This window comes from Fukomys damarensis, unplaced genomic scaffold (genome assembly GCF_012274545.1).
Source record: "Fukomys damarensis isolate Sample0158 unplaced genomic scaffold, DMR_v1.0_HiC HiC_scaffold_13, whole genome shotgun sequence".
Classification (NCBI taxonomy): Eukaryota; Metazoa; Chordata; class Mammalia; order Rodentia; family Bathyergidae; genus Fukomys; species Fukomys damarensis.
In genome coordinates this window covers 588,190-597,507 of record NW_022900925.1, presented here as the reverse complement: position 1 = coordinate 597,507, position 9,318 = coordinate 588,190, and the positions used below count along the sequence as shown (strand labels likewise).

Here is a 9,318-nt window from a genome sequence, read left to right as displayed (position 1 = left end):
AAAAAAATAAAAAATAAAAATAAAAAAATTAACATTTGTAGACCAATATGGCTGTCCATTTCTGTACAATGCCAACTCAACACAGTAAATTGGGATAACTTTTTCCAAAGTTGACAGCACTGTTAAAGTTTCACAAAGTTCCATTTATAAATATATGTGTATGTATATTTATATTTATATAAAAAGACTTATAATAGCAGTATGTTATGAATTGATAGCAGCAACAGCTTTTCCAGGTTCTGCAATCATCCGAACAAAATTATAGACATTCAGCACATTCCATTAAAAAAAAAAAAAAGAAAAAAGAATAATATCCAGAAAACAGCAAAATTCTGTTGCTGTTGTGGTACCTGGTACCATTTTTTTTACTAGCATCTTAATCATCATCTGGAAAGAGATCATTCTAGAGTAATATCATTACATATAGCTCTGATAAAGCATGGTTACTACTATGTATCATAAAGCAGGTATAAGATATTTTACATTCACAGAGGTATGATACAGTACTGTCCTACAACAATAATACTAGAATCAGTTTTGGTTTGAAATTTGCTTTGTCTGAAAATAAGATTGCTACCCCAGCTTTTTTCTGGGCTCCTGTCACATGGAGAATTGTTTTCTATCCTATCACTTTCAGTCTATGGGCTTCTTTTTGCACTAGTTGTGTTTCTTGTGTACGACATATTGTTGGATTTTGCTTCTTATTCCATTTTGCCAGTCTATTTCTCTTGATTGGTGAGTTGAGGCCATTGACATTGATGGTTATAACTGATATGTACTGACTTATTATTGACATGTTATTGGCCTTTTGTTGACTTTTTACTTTTTCACCTTCTCCTTTTAGTTTCTTGCCTTGCCTATTTGATTTGCTCTGTTGGGCTTCATGGTGTTGTTGCCTTCATTGTCTTTTTCTAGGTTCTTGTTTAGAATTGCTTATAGTGCTGGTTTGGTATTCATGTAGTTTCTCAGGTGTTCTTTGTCATGGAAGTGTCTTATTTCCCCATCCATTTTGAAAGAGAGTTTTGCAGGATACATCAGTCTAGGTTGGAGGTTGTTCTCTTTTAGTGCTTGAAATATCTCAGTCCAGGCTCTCCTTGTCCTAAGGGTTTGTGTTGAAAAGTCTGCTGTGATTCTGATGGGCTTTCCTTTGCATGTGATTTGTTTCTTTTCTCTTACTGTTTTGTAATATTTTGTTCTTCTGTTGGGTTTCTGGGATCTTGATTATTATGTGTCTAGGTGTAGATTTTTTTTTTTTGTGGCTAGTTGGGGTCCTATATGCCTCACTTCTCTGAATGTCAAATTCTTCCCCTCTGTTTGGGAAGTTTTCTGTCATTAATTCTGCAAACAGCTTTTTTAAGTCATTTGTATTTTCTCCTGCTACTTCGTGTATTCCTATCAGTCTTATGTTATTCTTCTTTGAATCATCTAGGAGTTGTTGGATCGATTTCTCATGATCCCTTACTGTTTTTAAGAGACCTCTCTTTTCATGGTCACTGACTGCAATCTTATCTTGTATATCTGAGAGTCTATCTTCACATTCTTTTATTCTGCTGTGTATACTTTCAATGGAGTGTTTAATCTCCTGGATATCTGTTTAAATCTGTTTTATGGATTCCATTTCTTTCCTATGTTGGACCAGTTCATAATTTTGATGAAACCTAATTCATCAATTTTTATTCTGCTATGGATGATATTTTTGATCTTGTCTGTTGGACATTTCTACCTAACCCTTGAGAACCAAACTTTTGGTCCATAGAAATGTGTATTAGTTATTTTCCCATTGCTGGAATATGATACCCTATCACACAACTTAAAGCTGGCAAGGTTCATCTTGGCTCACAGTTTCAGTGCAGTAAGTCAGTGTTGGAGTCCAACTCAGACTCCATAATGTATAGAAAGGGTATCAGAGGAAAGCTGCTGACCTCATGGCAATCGAAGCACAGCGACAAGGGAGAATCTAGAGAAGAATATACTTGTTTTCAGTCCTCAACCTATGATCCATCCATATCAAAAGCCTGCCTCCTAATTAACATTTCCAGACAGGGAACCCACGAGTGGATGAACCCCCTGAGAAGTACAACACCCCTATGATAAAATCACCTTCCAAACACATGAGATTTTGATTGAAATTTTAGACTGAAACCATAAAAATTGGCATAGATTTGTGTTTTTATTTTGACTTTTGATCCTTTTCTTATTTTTGAGCTAATCCTGATGTGGTAAGAAATAAGGGTTAAAGATTATACTTCTATTATGGGTCTCTACAGACCATACACATCTGACATATCTCCAGACACATTTATCACAAAGATTACTCTTTTTCCACTGAATCACCTTTGCACTTTTTTTGAAAATCACTCACATGTGCACAATTCCATAGGGCCTCTGTTCTTGTCTTTTCACCTACCATAACTATATCTTGAATATAAAAATTTTATTCCAGATCTGTTTTCAATTGCCTTCAGAAACTGGCTACCTGTGTTAGGGCCTCAGCATTTTACTGCAGCACATATCTAAGTATATCTGAAATAGATTTTATAAATCAACACATTTTGAAGAAAACTGAGATTGTTTCCTAAACCACTTTAAAAATATTGAGATAGAACATCCAAATATTATGCAACCTACTAAGCTCACATTCATGGTACTCTATCCCCAAAGTGCTTTGGTTCAAAGGGCCTGGTGAGTGTGATGTGTATGTGAGGGAAGAAATCCTAAAACATCTTTAAAGGTATGTGAGGAAAGAAAGCCAAAAAAGGGAAGGGCCCCACTTACTCACTGATCTCCATAAAGCAAACAAAATGGCAAACTTAATTTACCTACCCTTTAGAAGTAGGGTGTCAAGAGTGTAAGTGCTCACTAATATTCAGGCATATTAACTGAAAAATTAATGGTTTAGGTCAGAATGCTTTGTTCCCCTGAGTTGGCATCAAGGGAGAGAACTTATGTGACAGTTGTATGCAGCTCTGCACAGGAAGGAACCCGGACAGTCCATTCTGGGTGCAGTAGAAACTGAACTCCCAGCCATCTAGATGGTGTGCTTGGCCAAAGCATGCAAGAAGTGAGGCCTATGGCAGAGTGCTGAGCTCTTAGGTGGGCACAAAAGGGGGCCATTAGGATTCTCCTAAGGCCTCACAGAGATCTGAGTAGCGCATAAAGACACAGCAGCCTCTGGAAGCACAGGCTGTACATGGAGTTGCAGGGTCTTCTCTGTGAAGTGTGCTGGGAGGGACCACACCCTTTCCTATAACTCTGCCCCCATTGTAACAGTGTTCAGGAACACAGAGGCCCACAAAGCAGCTAGTCACTGAAAGACTGTCATGGCCCATTTTTCTCATGAGCTATGTAAGTTCCAAAAGCCACAAGCCATCTGGTACAGAAGGACTGGGACAAGGCTTTAACTTCTCTCCTCTGCCCTTCCTAAGTCACTGGTCTGCCTGGGATTGTCTGAGAGTGGGATAAGATCCATCTGCCTAGCAATAGTAGACACAGAAGCCTCTAGACATGGGATGAGGACCCCGGTCACCTCAAGAGCCTTCAGAAGAGCACCTACTGATTGCTGGCCTTATAAATTAATCAAGCTGGATTGTCCTGGAATCCAATCTCATCAGCCTTGACCCTCCCCAGGTAGAAGTTTTTCTCACCCTGTGATACCCTAGAACCTTGGGCCAGCTCAGGCTCTCTCACTAGCTTTCCACATGGGTCAGTCTCAGAATCCTAATGTGGCTTCCACTACCTAGGATGCCAAGGCCCAGATTCCCCAATCTGAGGCCAGTAAAGCTTCCACCTCTATTCCTTTTAACTGCTGTGGGACTGGAGTCATGGCCAGGGTGAATGGGCACTCAGGCAGCTGAGCTCCTTCTGTGCACAGGCAGGTTCTTAATAACTCAGCCATGAGTTTCCAGCTTCTAGGCTAATGTCCTCACATTTCAGATCCAGGTCAAAAGGCTGGATCATGCTTCACTGCCAGTGCATTTTGCACACACACCTTTCCTCAGGAATTTCCGCTCAAACTGCAGAATTCAACTGAGCATTCAACTGTGAGTTGAGTTGCCTTGATGTCTCAGTCCCCATGGAAACTACCCATCTTGGCCCATGAGGAACAGAGGTAGCATTGTGTAAATGGAGGCCTGGGAAACCTGCTGCAAAATGTGGCCCATGACGCGTTAGGGCTTGACCATTGGTAGGAAGAGTGCATGCAAGGAGAGGGCTTTGAGCTCCCCAGAAGCTGAGAATGGCAGCAGAGAGCAGTATGGTATGTGTCTGAACCCAGAAGCAGGGTACTGGCTTCTTCCCCAACACATGGACCTGCTTTCCTAGAAAGGGAGAGATCCTCCTGTCATGGGCACAGGAGAGGGTCTTAGGGAGCAGCAACCCTGGCACCACTTGTGGTTGGCTCAGCCACTGATCCCCATGCCCACTCAGATCTGGGACCTAGCACTGTGTGTGCCATGATAATGGCCAAGGCCATGAAGCCTCTTCTAGAACCACCTCCAGGCACCCATGAAACAGAGCAGCACATCCCTTAGAGAGAGAGAGCATCAGGAAGGGATGGCTCCGACAGGCAAGGGGTGGAGCCCCAGTGGGCCAAGATATCAGTGGAAACTGGACCAGGATGGAGTCAGCTGTTTGAACCAATTAGGTCCAGAATGTAGGTAGTGCTTTATGGGGCTCCTGGAGGAGCAAGGACTCCACCAAGTACAAGCCCAGGGCTGAAGACAAGTAGGATGGAGATGTTTCTTTCTTTCTTTCTTTCTTTTTTTTGGTACTGGGGATCAAACTTGGGCCCTTGCACTTGCGAGGCAGGAGCCAGAACCACTGAGCTAAATCCCCAGCCCCTAGAATGGAGATGTTTCTATCTCCTGTGCTCCCAGCAAAAGTTCTGCTGGGCAGTGGAGCCTAAGCTTGCACCATGGCCACGATGAAGCTTGGGTCTCAAGCAGATTCTTCCATCTTATAGTTTGTGTCTGCCATCTCTTGGGCCCAAGATCATGGCCAAAGCAAGAGGCTTTATGTTACAAGCTTGTAGCTGACATCTTCACTCAGTACAGAAGTCTATAAGTGGCACAAGTTTCTTGGCCCTCTATAATTTCACTATGTATTATCTTAGGAGTCTGACCAAAGATTTATGTGACTCAAATGGACATGTGTGATAGCAGACTGGGGCTAGTATTGCTTCTTTTTGCTAATGGCTGCTACTAAGGCTTAAGTCCTAGTCAGTAAAGTAGCAGGGCTTGGCTGAGTTCACTTCCAGCCAAGGTCAGCTTGACTCTAACTAAGTGATTCCCCTCTGAATTATCCATTTGTTCTCCTCTGCAAAACATGCTAGTGCCCCTGCCTTCAATACTTGTTATACGCAGGCATCCCGAGGCCTGCCCAGTTCCCCTCTTTCTCATGCTTGTAAAGAATACAAACTGGATATCCTTGGTGCCTTTTGTCTTCATGGCCCAGAGCCGCTTGGATTGGTCCAAGATCCAGCTTCTCTCATCTCTGTCTCTATCTTTTGTTCTATCTCTCTTTCCTATGTCCCGGATATTGTACTGTCTCATAGGAGATCAAGATTCACAGCTGACTGAGGTGTTTGTTAAAGTCTCTTATACAGGGTTGATACTTATGTGTCAGCTGAGGTCCTCACACCTGTCCCAGTGTCCCCTGTGATGAGCTCACAACTTCCAGTGCTATCACTTCTCTTCCCTACTCTCTTTACTTGTGTCAGTTGAGGGGTCTGTCACCTGGAGTGTACTCCGTGTTAGGCAGGATGGAGGGTCCTGGGGGTCAAGGGGCTGCAGATCCTAACTGGTGGTCAAGGTCATACCAGGAAGTGACCCTCTGCCCAGGGAGGTTCTGGGCCCCTTCACTTTGTGCCAGGCTCCGTATAAAGCAGCAGAGTGACCTGGCAGATGTACTAGGGATTCTGCCTTTTATGTTTAGCCAGCTCAGGGCACATGCAAGGGAGGCAGGTACATCTCCTGCCCAATGCTTTTCCAGAGGGCACTGATTTTGTAGATTGGTGGCCAAGGGTCCTAATGATTGACAAGTAAATGACTGTGAGCAGAGTCACTTCTGGCTGGCATCTGCCTGAATCATTTAGAAATCCAGGCTACCAGCTGCCCACCTAAGATCCAGATGCCAACCTGGTATCTCATTTTCCCAAGTTGCCTGAGAGGTGGGATAATGGCAGGTTTCTTTCTAGGATTAGTCTTGACAATCCCGCTGAAACCTCAGCAGCCCAGCATATCTCCAAACAGGTTGTTCTCCTGGCTTTGTTATGTAACTTTATAGAGGAAGACAATTGGGTTTGTCACTTGGTGAGTTCAAAGCCAATAGTATACACCACCAGGGGATAGGAGAGTGAGAAAAGGTTGGTAAGTTGCTGTGGTAGGGAGCCCTCCCAGGAAAACTGCCAAAGCAGTGTCGTCCCAACACAGAAGGCAGCCGGATTTCACTGGAGAGATTATTCATATTGGGAAGACTGCTCCTTACTTTACCTGTATTCCTGAGCACGTGAGATCACATTGCAGATCATGTCCTTTGTACATAGCATGGTCAAAAATGATGACTGAGAACATATCTGGGTAGAGTAGAAAACTTAGAATGAAAATATGAGGATCATGTGTTTTTGGGTTTTTTTTGTTGTTTGGTTTTTTTTTCTGGTTTTTTTTTTGTACTTTGGATTGAAGCAAATATCTTTATACTGTGCTACATATTCAGCCCCACTCTCTTTTCTGTTATTTCTTTTGAGAAAGGGTCTTGGTAGTCATTAGGTTCTCCTGGCTGGGCTTGAACTTTTGCTCTTCCTGACTCAGCTTCCTAGAAAGCTAGACTTACAATTGTCTACTATTGTGCCTGGTTTACAATATGATTATAACAAGCCAAGTTTATTCTAGGTCACCTAGAGGAGGCTGTTTACCTGGTTTAAACCAATTCCTGTGGTCTTCTGAGGAGGACATAATCAGAAATTAACAAACAATTTGAAAGGGTGTTAGGAGTCGGCAGCTTTATCTTCCTCCCAGCCCAGGAAACACAGGTTCTTAATCCTTTGGCCTCCTGCCTTGCATCTAATCACTTTCCAGAATGTTTCCTGGTAGGGAGCTCATAGATTGGGATTGCTGGACCTTTGTCTTTAAGGATCAGTATCCCTTGGGCCATCTTCTTCCTCTCAAGCTGTTCTAACCAACTACCCTGAAACAACTCTCACTGCCCAGACACAGAGACCTTCAATGACCTAAAGGCCTTGTACCCTGACCCCAGGCATTCATCACATCCTAAATCCCAAATCCCTGGTGGGGACAGCTTAGAAAGGGGGCTGAATGTGATGATTGTGCCCTGGGGTCACGTTCTAAGTCCTCATGATGGATATCTGTCCCTCTTTCATATCCTACCACTTGCCCCACAGGTCATTGAGAGCCTCAGCTGTTCTGATTTGGAACTGGAGCACAACTCCCCAAGCAGTGGATGTGGTCTTCCCCAGAAGACTGGCCTGAACCTGGTCTGATAGGTGTCATTCTCAAGCTGGAGGCCCAGGGCAACAGTGTCTCTTAGCCCCACTTTCACACAGTGCACACAGTGCAGTATGTTGGCCTCCTTTACTTCTTGAACTTGGCTCCCCATGGACTCAGCCAATAGTTTGTTCATAATGTGTGATACCCTGTTGAAGCTGGGCACCATGACGAAATCAGGAGAACAAGGGCAAGACCAGGTGCTCTTGGCAGCATTGGACAGCGAGGCAGCTCTTCTCTGATGTGTCTGGGCGATGTCAGGATGGCCCTCTTGTGTTGATCAAGGATGATCCTTGCCTAGTGTTGCTGATTCAGGGTGGTGGTTGCCACTGGCTGTGTCTGGCAGCCCAGATAGTCATGTGGGAAGACACAGACTGTGCCCTATGCCAGCTGCCCAGGAATCTTCTCAGACCGTTATTCCTTACTTGTTGCCCTGCCTGTTCCCACTGCTAAAGTTGAGGCCTTAAGGGCCTGAGCAGACATACAAAGGCAGTAGCTGGGAAGGAGACTGAGGACTCCTTTAGAAGATTGGCCCAAATTTGATTTTCATTTTCTGTTCCACTCAGTCATCACCAGATACTGGCATTGTGAGTTCACTTGTTTCCCCCAAGTGAGCTGATTCTGAGTATCTTGGGCACTCGACAAGCAATGAGCTCTCAATGTGTCCACCTCAGGTGATGTATACAGCAAAGTAGTATGAAAATACCTGCTCTTATTATAGGGCCAGGTATAGGATTGGCCATAGTCATTTGATCTGCATGCTCCTGGCTCTAGGGCAGCTGCTACTTTGTGCAGCAGGGTTGCCTCTGCCTGAAGGACAGCTTGCATCCTGAGGAAGAGGATCTCATGTCTATGCAGGTTTTGCTTCTCTTTGCTTTTTTTCCCCCCATGTGTCAGAATGTCATTTCTTTGTTAAATTTTGTTTATTATTTATTAAATTATTTTTATTACTACACATTTGTGGTGCATAATGATTACATTCATGGCAGGGAGTTGGTGCACTTAATGTGTAGAATGGAAATTCAGCCCTACCTGGTGCATTATGATCTATCAAGCATAGATTATTCTCCAGGTTGTTTGTATTGAGCACCAAGTCTCTGTCCCCAGGCATTAGCAGCATGAGGTCCAGCTCCATGGGGATGATTCTTTCTTTATGGCAAATGCAATGGTTAGCAACACCTGGTTTGAGAGGCCTATGTGCAACATTTGGCAAGGAATGGGCCATGGTCTCAAAGAGAGCCCAGAGCGGCCCTGTGGAAGTCATGAGCTGCAGGCTGTGTGTGGAGACTGATAAAATGGTTCTAGGCATTGTTGATGGGCACAGATTCAGGACAAGGAGCTGTCTGCAACTCCAGTGCCTCTTGCAGGATTTTTGGATGTAGAAGGAGAAGGCCTTACTGGAATGGGCTTCTCCTGCCTCATCTGCCCCACTCACTTTGCTAAAAGGTACAAAAACATCTGGGGCCTCTGTGTTTAAGGCACCAGTGTGAGATAGAGGTCCATGCAGAGCCTGTGGTCACCCCCCTAAGCTAGATGTCTCTGCAATGAGTGTCCCTCAGCTGGCACAAATGCAGTGAGTTGCTGGCCTCTCAAGGAGATGAGCCCTGAAGTCTATACTCCTTGACAGAGATATCAAATTGATCTAGGTTCTAAAGTTGATCAGCCAGACCATGGATTTTGGACTTTGTTTCTCAAAAATGCCTAGTGAAGCTGGTTGTGGTATGGAGCCTCTGTAATCTCAGCATTCTGCGAGGCTGAGGCAAGAGGATCACACATTCAGACTGGGCACTTTCACTACATTGTGAGATTCAGTGCTAAT

The 9,318-nt window shown here is 44.0% G+C and overlaps 1 protein-coding gene across 1 annotated transcript in view; it reads left to right on the top strand.

Moving 5' to 3' along the window:
• Positions 1-9,318, top strand: part of Aldh3a1 (aldehyde dehydrogenase 3 family member A1) — a 56,992-nt gene that overhangs the window by 16,606 nt on the left and 31,068 nt on the right.